The sequence below is a fragment of the Rhinoderma darwinii genome, unplaced genomic scaffold (genome assembly GCF_050947455.1).
Source record: "Rhinoderma darwinii isolate aRhiDar2 unplaced genomic scaffold, aRhiDar2.hap1 Scaffold_2328, whole genome shotgun sequence".
Classification (NCBI taxonomy): Eukaryota; Metazoa; Chordata; class Amphibia; order Anura; family Rhinodermatidae; genus Rhinoderma; species Rhinoderma darwinii.
The window spans coordinates 23,942-36,464 of record NW_027462632.1 but is presented as its reverse complement, the minus strand read 5'-3'; the positions used below and the strand labels follow the sequence as shown (position 1 = coordinate 36,464).

Sequence of the window (12,523 nt, the reverse complement as noted above, 5' to 3'; positions counted from 1 at the left end):
ATTGCTGCTCTCTTTGTAGGCAAGCAAGGGTTTGTTGCAACTGCAATTCTTACTTCTTCTTGGAAATGTAGGGACGACAGTACATTCCATCACATCCATCTAGTGTACACAGGTAGGTCCATTGTGGCGGGCGGGCTGCTTTAATGGCTGTTTGCTGTTCCCCCTACTCCACTCCACTATTTGACTGTGGTGCTGCATCAATCAATCAGTGGCTGGCTCAGGTGCAGCTCTTTAACCTACCTAAAAGGGAGGGCGGAGAGAAGACAAGGAAGGTGAATGAGCTGTTCCAATGTGAAATGCCGGAAACACAGAAACACAGAAGACACACACACACACACACACACACACACACACACACACACACACACACACACACACACACACACACACACACACACACACACACAACGAGGTGGCAATGTATTAATTAATTGCATTTAATAAATGAGCTCATTATCACACATGACTGTACAAATGCATTGTCCAACAGGTGTTGAAATAATGGGATTAAAAGGGGAGATCCCATCAGAAAGACAAAAACAATAGCAAACACAAATAGCACTTTTGGAATCTGATTTTAGTCAACACATAAGGGAAGGGTGCACCGGTCCTGGAAATACTGCAATACCAGGTCAATGCGTGGAGTGGACAGAGCAAGCTCTATTTCCATCTCCCTGTTCTAAAAATCCATTTAATATATGGTCCCCAGATAGGGGACGTATCAGATATTAAACTGATAAGAACAGATACTACACTTGATCTTAGCCAAAAGGCCGAGAAGCGATAACCCGAGCGGCCCTTGCCTTGCCCGAGCCTGTCCCATACTGCTGTTCACCCCTTGCAGCGATTGATTCAGCCTACTCCTAGGCAATTCCATGGGGCCCTGCAGGCTCACACACATTTACAGCTACTAAGCGGGAGGGAGGTGAATAAAGGCCGGAGAGGAAGCTACACAGGATTTGCTTCTTTTGCTTGCACCACAATGCAGTGCTGAAAGAGGAGGAATCTACATAAAAACGCCTTCCTGGCAACGCCCAAATGCCCTCCTGCCATGCAGATAAACACTGGCAGCGGCAGCAAGTGCATGCCCACAGCCACCCCTTGTTCCTTCACACCTTGTATCAGCTGTAATCCAGTCCAGTCCAGTCCAGTGCTGCCTGCTGAGCAGCACTGACCAACACTGCCTGGGCCCAGGCTTTTATCTATCTCTGAGGCAGGCCCCATTATGATGTCAGAAAGCTGGCTCTGGAATCCTGAGGGCTCCACTATGACACGTGCAAAGTTCCGTCTGAACTTTATATAAGACGGTGCGGCTCAGTCAGTCACTCAGTGTTGCCTGAGAGGGCAACACTGCAACAGCCGGCCGCCAGGCTGTCTTTTTTTTGCACATTTATTTGCCTCCAGGAGGCCACAAGAGGGAGACAAGGGACTGCAAAATGGAAAATAGGCATCCACCAACTTTACAGACAACTTCTCTTTGCTCCTACAACCTCCATCCTTGCACAGTTTGTTATTCTTCCAGGTAACATAGTAACAAATCCAAATTGCTGCTCTCTTTGTAGGCAAGCAAGGGTTTGTTGCAACTGCAATTCTTACTTCTTCTTGGAAATGTAGGGACGACAGTACATTCCATCACATCCATCTAGTGTACACAGGTAGGTCCATTGTGGCGGGCGGGCTGCTTTAATGGCTGTTTGCTGTTCCCCCTACTCCACTCCACTATTTGACTGTGGTGCTGCATCAATCAATCAGTGGCTGGCTCAGGTGCAGCTCTTTAACCTACCTAAAAGGGAGGGCGGAGAGAAGACAAGGAAGGTGAATGAGCTGTTCCAATGTGAAATGCCGGAAACACAGAAACACAGAAGACACACACACACACACACACACACACACACACACACACACACACACACACACACACACACACACACACACACACACAACAAGAGGTGGCAATGTATTAATTAATTGCATTTAATAAATGAGCTCATTATCACACATGACTGTACAAATGCATTGTCCAACAGGTGTTGAAATAATGGGATTAAAAGGGGAGATCCCATCAGAAAGACAAAAACAATAGCAAACACAAATAGCACTTTTGGAATCTGATTTTAGTCAACACATAAGGGAAGGGTGCACCGGTCCTGGAAATACTGCAATACCAGGTCAATGCGTGGAGTGGACAGAGCAAGCTCTATTTCCATCTCCCTGTTCTAAAAATCCATTTAATATATGGTCCCCAGATAGGGGACGTATCAGATATTAAACTGATAAGAACAGATACTACACTTGATCTTAGCCAAAAGGCCGAGAAGCGATAACCCGAGCGGCCCTTGCCTTGCCCGAGCCTGTCCCATACTGCTGTTCACCCCTTGCAGCGATTGATTCAGCCTACTCCTAGGCAATTCCATGGGGCCCTGCAGGCTCACACACATTTACAGCTACTAAGCGGGAGGGAGGTGAATAAAGGCCGGAGAGGAAGCTACACAGGATTTGCTTCTTTTGCTTGCACCACAATGCAGTGCTGAAAGAGGAGGAATCTACATAAAAACGCCTTCCTGGCAACGCCCAAATGCCCTCCTGCCATGCAGATAAACACTGGCAGCGGCAGCAAGTGCATGCCCACAGCCACCCCTTGTTCCTTCACACCTTGTATCAGCTGTAATCCAGTCCAGTCCAGTCCAGTGCTGCCTGCTGAGCAGCACTGACCAACACTGCCTGGGCCCAGGCTTTTATCTATCTCTGAGGCAGGCCCCATTATGATGTCAGAAAGCTGGCTCTGGAATCCTGAGGGCTCCACTATGACACGTGCAAAGTTCCGTCTGAACTTTATATAAGACGGTGCGGCTCAGTCAGTCACTCAGTGTTGCCTGAGAGGGCAACACTGCAACAGCCGGCCGCCAGGCTGTCTTTTTTTTGCACATTTATTTGCCTCCAGGAGGCCACAAGAGGGAGACAAGGGACTGCAAAATGGAAAATAGGCATCCACCAACTTTACAGACAACTTCTCTTTGCTCCTACAACCTCCATCCTTGCACAGTTTGTTATTCTTCCAGGTAACATAGTAACAAATCCAAATTGCTGCTCTCTTTGTAGGCAAGCAAGGGTTTGTTGCAACTGCAATTCTTACTTCTTCTTGGAAATGTAGGGACGACAGTACATTCCATCACATCCATCTAGTGTACACAGGTAGGTCCATTGTGGCGGGCGGGCTGCTTTAATGGCTGTTTGCTGTTCCCCCTACTCCACTCCACTATTTGACTGTGGTGCTGCATCAATCAATCAGTGGCTGGCTCAGGTGCAGCTCTTTAACCTACCTAAAAGGGAGGGCGGAGAGAAGACAAGGAAGGTGAATGAGCTGTTCCAATGTGAAATGCCGGAAACACAGAAACACAGAAGACACACACACACACACACACACACACACACACACACACACACACACACACACACACACACACACACACACACACACACAAGAGGTGGCAATGTATTAATTAATTGCATTTAATAAATGAGCTCATTATCACACATGACTGTACAAATGCATTGTCCAACAGGTGTTGAAATAATGGGATTAAAAGGGGAGATCCCATCAGAAAGACAAAAACAATAGCAAACACAAATAGCACTTTTGGAATCTGATTTTAGTCAACACATAAGGGAAGGGTGCACCGGTCCTGGAAATACTGCAATACCAGGTCAATGCGTGGAGTGGACAGAGCAAGCTCTATTTCCATCTCCCTGTTCTAAAAATCCATTTAATATATGGTCCCCAGATAGGGGACGTATCAGATATTAAACTGATAAGAACAGATACTACACTTGATCTTAGCCAAAAGGCCGAGAAGCGATAACCCGAGCGGCCCTTGCCTTGCCCGAGCCTGTCCCATACTGCTGTTCACCCCTTGCAGCGATTGATTCAGCCTACTCCTAGGCAATTCCATGGGGCCCTGCAGGCTCACACACATTTACAGCTACTAAGCGGGAGGGAGGTGAATAAAGGCCGGAGAGGAAGCTACACAGGATTTGCTTCTTTTGCTTGCACCACAATGCAGTGCTGAAAGAGGAGGAATCTACATAAAAACGCCTTCCTGGCAACGCCCAAATGCCCTCCTGCCATGCAGATAAACACTGGCAGCGGCAGCAAGTGCATGCCCACAGCCACCCCTTGTTCCTTCACACCTTGTATCAGCTGTAATCCAGTCCAGTCCAGTCCAGTGCTGCCTGCTGAGCAGCACTGACCAACACTGCCTGGGCCCAGGCTTTTATCTATCTCTGAGGCAGGCCCCATTATGATGTCAGAAAGCTGGCTCTGGAATCCTGAGGGCTCCACTATGACACGTGCAAAGTTCCGTCTGAACTTTATATAAGACGGTGCGGCTCAGTCAGTCACTCAGTGTTGCCTGAGAGGGCAACACTGCAACAGCCGGCCGCCAGGCTGTCTTTTTTTTGCACATTTATTTGCCTCCAGGAGGCCACAAGAGGGAGACAAGGGACTGCAAAATGGAAAATAGGCATCCACCAACTTTACAGACAACTTCTCTTTGCTCCTACAACCTCCATCCTTGCACAGTTTGTTATTCTTCCAGGTAACATAGTAACAAATCCAAATTGCTGCTCTCTTTGTAGGCAAGCAAGGGTTTGTTGCAACTGCAATTCTTACTTCTTCTTGGAAATGTAGGGACGACAGTACATTCCATCACATCCATCTAGTGTACACAGGTAGGTCCATTGTGGCGGGCGGGCTGCTTTAATGGCTGTTTGCTGTTCCCCCTACTCCACTCCACTATTTGACTGTGGTGCTGCATCAATCAATCAGTGGCTGGCTCAGGTGCAGCTCTTTAACCTACCTAAAAGGGAGGGCGGAGAGAAGACAAGGAAGGTGAATGAGCTGTTCCAATGTGAAATGCCGGAAACACAGAAACACAGAAGACACACACACACACACACACACACACACACACACACACACACACACACACACACACACACACACACACACACACACAACAAGAGGTGGCAATGTATTAATTAATTGCATTTAATAAATGAGCTCATTATCACACATGACTGTACAAATGCATTGTCCAACAGGTGTTGAAATAATGGGATTAAAAGGGGAGATCCCATCAGAAAGACAAAAACAATAGCAAACACAAATAGCACTTTTGGAATCTGATTTTAGTCAACACATAAGGGAAGGGTGCACCGGTCCTGGAAATACTGCAATACCAGGTCAATGCGTGGAGTGGACAGAGCAAGCTCTATTTCCATCTCCCTGTTCTAAAAATCCATTTAATATATGGTCCCCAGATAGGGGACGTATCAGATATTAAACTGATAAGAACAGATACTACACTTGATCTTAGCCAAAAGGCCGAGAAGCGATAACCCGAGCGGCCCTTGCCTTGCCCGAGCCTGTCCCATACTGCTGTTCACCCCTTGCAGCGATTGATTCAGCCTACTCCTAGGCAATTCCATGGGGCCCTGCAGGCTCACACACATTTACAGCTACTAAGCGGGAGGGAGGTGAATAAAGGCCGGAGAGGAAGCTACACAGGATTTGCTTCTTTTGCTTGCACCACAATGCAGTGCTGAAAGAGGAGGAATCTACATAAAAACGCCTTCCTGGCAACGCCCAAATGCCCTCCTGCCATGCAGATAAACACTGGCAGCGGCAGCAAGTGCATGCCCACAGCCACCCCTTGTTCCTTCACACCTTGTATCAGCTGTAATCCAGTCCAGTCCAGTCCAGTGCTGCCTGCTGAGCAGCACTGACCAACACTGCCTGGGCCCAGGCTTTTATCTATCTCTGAGGCAGGCCCCATTATGATGTCAGAAAGCTGGCTCTGGAATCCTGAGGGCTCCACTATGACACGTGCAAAGTTCCGTCTGAACTTTATATAAGACGGTGCGGCTCAGTCAGTCACTCAGTGTTGCCTGAGAGGGCAACACTGCAACAGCCGGCCGCCAGGCTGTCTTTTTTTTGCACATTTATTTGCCTCCAGGAGGCCACAAGAGGGAGACAAGGGACTGCAAAATGGAAAATAGGCATCCACCAACTTTACAGACAACTTCTCTTTGCTCCTACAACCTCCATCCTTGCACAGTTTGTTATTCTTCCAGGTAACATAGTAACAAATCCAAATTGCTGCTCTCTTTGTAGGCAAGCAAGGGTTTGTTGCAACTGCAATTCTTACTTCTTCTTGGAAATGTAGGGACGACAGTACATTCCATCACATCCATCTAGTGTACACAGGTAGGTCCATTGTGGCGGGCGGGCTGCTTTAATGGCTGTTTGCTGTTCCCCCTACTCCACTCCACTATTTGACTGTGGTGCTGCATCAATCAATCAGTGGCTGGCTCAGGTGCAGCTCTTTAACCTACCTAAAAGGGAGGGCGGAGAGAAGACAAGGAAGGTGAATGAGCTGTTCCAATGTGAAATGCCGGAAACACAGAAACACAGAAGACACACACACACACACACACACACACACACACACACACACACACACACACACACACACACACACACACACACAACAAGAGGTGGCAATGTATTAATTAATTGCATTTAATAAATGAGCTCATTATCACACATGACTGTACAAATGCATTGTCCAACAGGTGTTGAAATAATGGGATTAAAAGGGGAGATCCCATCAGAAAGACAAAAACAATAGCAAACACAAATAGCACTTTTGGAATCTGATTTTAGTCAACACATAAGGGAAGGGTGCACCGGTCCTGGAAATACTGCAATACCAGGTCAATGCGTGGAGTGGACAGAGCAAGCTCTATTTCCATCTCCCTGTTCTAAAAATCCATTTAATATATGGTCCCCAGATAGGGGACGTATCAGATATTAAACTGATAAGAACAGATACTACACTTGATCTTAGCCAAAAGGCCGAGAAGCGATAACCCGAGCGGCCCTTGCCTTGCCCGAGCCTGTCCCATACTGCTGTTCACCCCTTGCAGCGATTGATTCAGCCTACTCCTAGGCAATTCCATGGGGCCCTGCAGGCTCACACACATTTACAGCTACTAAGCGGGAGGGAGGTGAATAAAGGCCGGAGAGGAAGCTACACAGGATTTGCTTCTTTTGCTTGCACCACAATGCAGTGCTGAAAGAGGAGGAATCTACATAAAAACGCCTTCCTGGCAACGCCCAAATGCCCTCCTGCCATGCAGATAAACACTGGCAGCGGCAGCAAGTGCATGCCCACAGCCACCCCTTGTTCCTTCACACCTTGTATCAGCTGTAATCCAGTCCAGTCCAGTCCAGTGCTGCCTGCTGAGCAGCACTGACCAACACTGCCTGGGCCCAGGCTTTTATCTATCTCTGAGGCAGGCCCCATTATGATGTCAGAAAGCTGGCTCTGGAATCCTGAGGGCTCCACTATGACACGTGCAAAGTTCCGTCTGAACTTTATATAAGACGGTGCGGCTCAGTCAGTCACTCAGTGTTGCCTGAGAGGGCAACACTGCAACAGCCGGCCGCCAGGCTGTCTTTTTTTTGCACATTTATTTGCCTCCAGGAGGCCACAAGAGGGAGACAAGGGACTGCAAAATGGAAAATAGGCATCCACCAACTTTACAGACAACTTCTCTTTGCTCCTACAACCTCCATCCTTGCACAGTTTGTTATTCTTCCAGGTAACATAGTAACAAATCCAAATTGCTGCTCTCTTTGTAGGCAAGCAAGGGTTTGTTGCAACTGCAATTCTTACTTCTTCTTGGAAATGTAGGGACGACAGTACATTCCATCACATCCATCTAGTGTACACAGGTAGGTCCATTGTGGCGGGCGGGCTGCTTTAATGGCTGTTTGCTGTTCCCCCTACTCCACTCCACTATTTGACTGTGGTGCTGCATCAATCAATCAGTGGCTGGCTCAGGTGCAGCTCTTTAACCTACCTAAAAGGGAGGGCGGAGAGAAGACAAGGAAGGTGAATGAGCTGTTCCAATGTGAAATGCCGGAAACACAGAAACACAGAAGACACACACACACACACACACACACACACACACACACACACACACACACACACACACACACACACACACACACACAACAAGAGGTGGCAATGTATTAATTAATTGCATTTAATAAATGAGCTCATTATCACACATGACTGTACAAATGCATTGTCCAACAGGTGTTGAAATAATGGGATTAAAAGGGGAGATCCCATCAGAAAGACAAAAACAATAGCAAACACAAATAGCACTTTTGGAATCTGATTTTAGTCAACACATAAGGGAAGGGTGCACCGGTCCTGGAAATACTGCAATACCAGGTCAATGCGTGGAGTGGACAGAGCAAGCTCTATTTCCATCTCCCTGTTCTAAAAATCCATTTAATATATGGTCCCCAGATAGGGGACGTATCAGATATTAAACTGATAAGAACAGATACTACACTTGATCTTAGCCAAAAGGCCGAGAAGCGATAACCCGAGCGGCCCTTGCCTTGCCCGAGCCTGTCCCATACTGCTGTTCACCCCTTGCAGCGATTGATTCAGCCTACTCCTAGGCAATTCCATGGGGCCCTGCAGGCTCACACACATTTACAGCTACTAAGCGGGAGGGAGGTGAATAAAGGCCGGAGAGGAAGCTACACAGGATTTGCTTCTTTTGCTTGCACCACAATGCAGTGCTGAAAGAGGAGGAATCTACATAAAAACGCCTTCCTGGCAACGCCCAAATGCCCTCCTGCCATGCAGATAAACACTGGCAGCGGCAGCAAGTGCATGCCCACAGCCACCCCTTGTTCCTTCACACCTTGTATCAGCTGTAATCCAGTCCAGTCCAGTCCAGTGCTGCCTGCTGAGCAGCACTGACCAACACTGCCTGGGCCCAGGCTTTTATCTATCTCTGAGGCAGGCCCCATTATGATGTCAGAAAGCTGGCTCTGGAATCCTGAGGGCTCCACTATGACACGTGCAAAGTTCCGTCTGAACTTTATATAAGACGGTGCGGCTCAGTCAGTCACTCAGTGTTGCCTGAGAGGGCAACACTGCAACAGCCGGCCGCCAGGCTGTCTTTTTTTTGCACATTTATTTGCCTCCAGGAGGCCACAAGAGGGAGACAAGGGACTGCAAAATGGAAAATAGGCATCCACCAACTTTACAGACAACTTCTCTTTGCTCCTACAACCTCCATCCTTGCACAGTTTGTTATTCTTCCAGGTAACATAGTAACAAATCCAAATTGCTGCTCTCTTTGTAGGCAAGCAAGGGTTTGTTGCAACTGCAATTCTTACTTCTTCTTGGAAATGTAGGGACGACAGTACATTCCATCACATCCATCTAGTGTACACAGGTAGGTCCATTGTGGCGGGCGGGCTGCTTTAATGGCTGTTTGCTGTTCCCCCTACTCCACTCCACTATTTGACTGTGGTGCTGCATCAATCAATCAGTGGCTGGCTCAGGTGCAGCTCTTTAACCTACCTAAAAGGGAGGGCGGAGAGAAGACAAGGAAGGTGAATGAGCTGTTCCAATGTGAAATGCCGGAAACACAGAAACACAGAAGACACACACACACACACACACACACACACACACACACACACACACACACACACACACACACACACACACACACACAACAAGAGGTGGCAATGTATTAATTAATTGCATTTAATAAATGAGCTCATTATCACACATGACTGTACAAATGCATTGTCCAACAGGTGTTGAAATAATGGGATTAAAAGGGGAGATCCCATCAGAAAGACAAAAACAATAGCAAACACAAATAGCACTTTTGGAATCTGATTTTAGTCAACACATAAGGGAAGGGTGCACCGGTCCTGGAAATACTGCAATACCAGGTCAATGCGTGGAGTGGACAGAGCAAGCTCTATTTCCATCTCCCTGTTCTAAAAATCCATTTAATATATGGTCCCCAGATAGGGGACGTATCAGATATTAAACTGATAAGAACAGATACTACACTTGATCTTAGCCAAAAGGCCGAGAAGCGATAACCCGAGCGGCCCTTGCCTTGCCCGAGCCTGTCCCATACTGCTGTTCACCCCTTGCAGCGATTGATTCAGCCTACTCCTAGGCAATTCCATGGGGCCCTGCAGGCTCACACATTTACAGCTACTAAGCGGGAGGGAGGTGAATAAAGGCCGGAGAGGAAGCTACACAGGATTTGCTTCTTTTGCTTGCACCACAATGCAGTGCTGAAAGAGGAGGAATCTACATAAAAACGCCTTCCTGGCAACGCCCAAATGCCCTCCTGCCATGCAGATAAACACTGGCAGCGGCAGCAAGTGCATGCCCACAGCCACCCCTTGTTCCTTCACACCTTGTATCAGCTGTAATCCAGTCCAGTCCAGTCCAGTGCTGCCTGCTGAGCAGCACTGACCAACACTGCCTGGGCCCAGGCTTTTATCTATCTCTGAGGCAGGCCCCATTATGATGTCAGAAAGCTGGCTCTGGAATCCTGAGGGCTCCACTATGACACGTGCAAAGTTCCGTCTGAACTTTATATAAGACGGTGCGGCTCAGTCAGTCACTCAGTGTTGCCTGAGAGGGCAACACTGCAACAGCCGGCCGCCAGGCTGTCTTTTTTTTGCACATTTATTTGCCTCCAGGAGGCCACAAGAGGGAGACAAGGGACTGCAAAATGGAAAATAGGCATCCACCAACTTTACAGACAACTTCTCTTTGCTCCTACAACCTCCATCCTTGCACAGTTTGTTATTCTTCCAGGTAACATAGTAACAAATCCAAATTGCTGCTCTCTTTGTAGGCAAGCAAGGGTTTGTTGCAACTGCAATTCTTACTTCTTCTTGGAAATGTAGGGACGACAGTACATTCCATCACATCCATCTAGTGTACACAGGTAGGTCCATTGTGGCGGGCGGGCTGCTTTAATGGCTGTTTGCTGTTCCCCCTACTCCACTCCACTATTTGACTGTGGTGCTGCATCAATCAATCAGTGGCTGGCTCAGGTGCAGCTCTTTAACCTACCTAAAAGGGAGGGCGGAGAGAAGACAAGGAAGGTGAATGAGCTGTTCCAATGTGAAATGCCGGAAACACAGAAACACAGAAGACACACACACACACACACACACACACACACACACACACACACACACACACACACACACACACACACACACACACACACAAGAGGTGGCAATGTATTAATTAATTGCATTTAATAAATGAGCTCATTATCACACATGACTGTACAAATGCATTGTCCAACAGGTGTTGAAATAATGGGATTAAAAGGGGAGATCCCATCAGAAAGACAAAAACAATAGCAAACACAAATAGCACTTTTGGAATCTGATTTTAGTCAACACATAAGGGAAGGGTGCACCGGTCCTGGAAATACTGCAATACCAGGTCAATGCGTGGAGTGGACAGAGCAAGCTCTATTTCCATCTCCCTGTTCTAAAAATCCATTTAATATATGGTCCCCAGATAGGGGACGTATCAGATATTAAACTGATAAGAACAGATACTACACTTGATCTTAGCCAAAAGGCCGAGAAGCGATAACCCGAGCGGCCCTTGCCTTGCCCGAGCCTGTCCCATACTGCTGTTCACCCCTTGCAGCGATTGATTCAGCCTACTCCTAGGCAATTCCATGGGGCCCTGCAGGCTCACACACATTTACAGCTACTAAGCGGGAGGGAGGTGAATAAAGGCCGGAGAGGAAGCTACACAGGATTTGCTTCTTTTGCTTGCACCACAATGCAGTGCTGAAAGAGGAGGAATCTACATAAAAACGCCTTCCTGGCAACGCCCAAATGCCCTCCTGCCATGCAGATAAACACTGGCAGCGGCAGCAAGTGCATGCCCACAGCCACCCCTTGTTCCTTCACACCTTGTATCAGCTGTAATCCAGTCCAGTCCAGTCCAGTGCTGCCTGCTGAGCAGCACTGACCAACACTGCCTGGGCCCAGGCTTTTATCTATCTCTGAGGCAGGCCCCATTATGATGTCAGAAAGCTGGCTCTGGAATCCTGAGGGCTCCACTATGACACGTGCAAAGTTCCGTCTGAACTTTATATAAGACGGTGCGGCTCAGTCAGTCACTCAGTGTTGCCTGAGAGGGCAACACTGCAACAGCCGGCCGCCAGGCTGTCTTTTTTTTGCACATTTATTTGCCTCCAGGAGGCCACAAGAGGGAGACAAGGGACTGCAAAATGGAAAATAGGCATCCACCAACTTTACAGACAACTTCTCTTTGCTCCTACAACCTCCATCCTTGCACAGTTTGTTATTCTTCCAGGTAACATAGTAACAAATCCAAATTGCTGCTCTCTTTGTAGGCAAGCAAGGGTTTGTTGCAACTGCAATTCTTACTTCTTCTTGGAAATGTAGGGACGACAGTACATTCCATCACATCCATCTAGTGTACACAGGTAGGTCCATTGTGGCGGGCGGGCTGCTTTAATGGCTGTTTGCTGTTCCCCCTACTCCACTCCACTATTTGACTGTGGTGCTGCATCAATCAATCAGTGGCTGGCTCAGGTGCAGCTCTTT

General features: G+C 47.8%; 8 non-coding genes across 8 annotated transcripts; all 8 read right to left on the bottom strand.

The window, feature by feature from the left end:
• Positions 1-594: 594 nt before the first annotated feature.
• LOC142702480 (U2 spliceosomal RNA) lies at positions 595-785 on the bottom strand. Its single transcript, XR_012867145.1, has one exon. It is a non-coding gene; the product is annotated as a U2 spliceosomal RNA (small nuclear RNA).
• A 1,346-nt stretch (positions 786-2,131) lies between these two features.
• LOC142702479 (U2 spliceosomal RNA) lies at positions 2,132-2,322 on the bottom strand. The gene has a single exon (XR_012867144.1). It is a non-coding gene; the product is annotated as a U2 spliceosomal RNA (small nuclear RNA).
• Positions 2,323-3,667: 1,345 nt separating this feature from the next.
• LOC142702478 (U2 spliceosomal RNA) lies at positions 3,668-3,858 on the bottom strand. The gene has a single exon (XR_012867143.1). It is a non-coding gene; the product is annotated as a U2 spliceosomal RNA (small nuclear RNA).
• Positions 3,859-5,204: 1,346 nt separating this feature from the next.
• On the bottom strand, positions 5,205-5,395 carry LOC142702477 (U2 spliceosomal RNA). The gene has a single exon (XR_012867142.1). It is a non-coding gene; the product is annotated as a U2 spliceosomal RNA (small nuclear RNA).
• A 1,342-nt stretch (positions 5,396-6,737) lies between these two features.
• On the bottom strand, positions 6,738-6,928 carry LOC142702476 (U2 spliceosomal RNA). The gene has a single exon (XR_012867141.1). It is a non-coding gene; the product is annotated as a U2 spliceosomal RNA (small nuclear RNA).
• A 1,344-nt stretch (positions 6,929-8,272) lies between these two features.
• LOC142702475 (U2 spliceosomal RNA) lies at positions 8,273-8,463 on the bottom strand. Its single transcript, XR_012867140.1, has one exon. It is a non-coding gene; the product is annotated as a U2 spliceosomal RNA (small nuclear RNA).
• Positions 8,464-9,807: 1,344 nt separating this feature from the next.
• LOC142702474 (U2 spliceosomal RNA) lies at positions 9,808-9,998 on the bottom strand. The gene has a single exon (XR_012867139.1). It is a non-coding gene; the product is annotated as a U2 spliceosomal RNA (small nuclear RNA).
• A 1,343-nt stretch (positions 9,999-11,341) lies between these two features.
• LOC142702473 (U2 spliceosomal RNA) lies at positions 11,342-11,532 on the bottom strand. The gene has a single exon (XR_012867138.1). It is a non-coding gene; the product is annotated as a U2 spliceosomal RNA (small nuclear RNA).
• Positions 11,533-12,523: the final 991 nt, after the last annotated feature.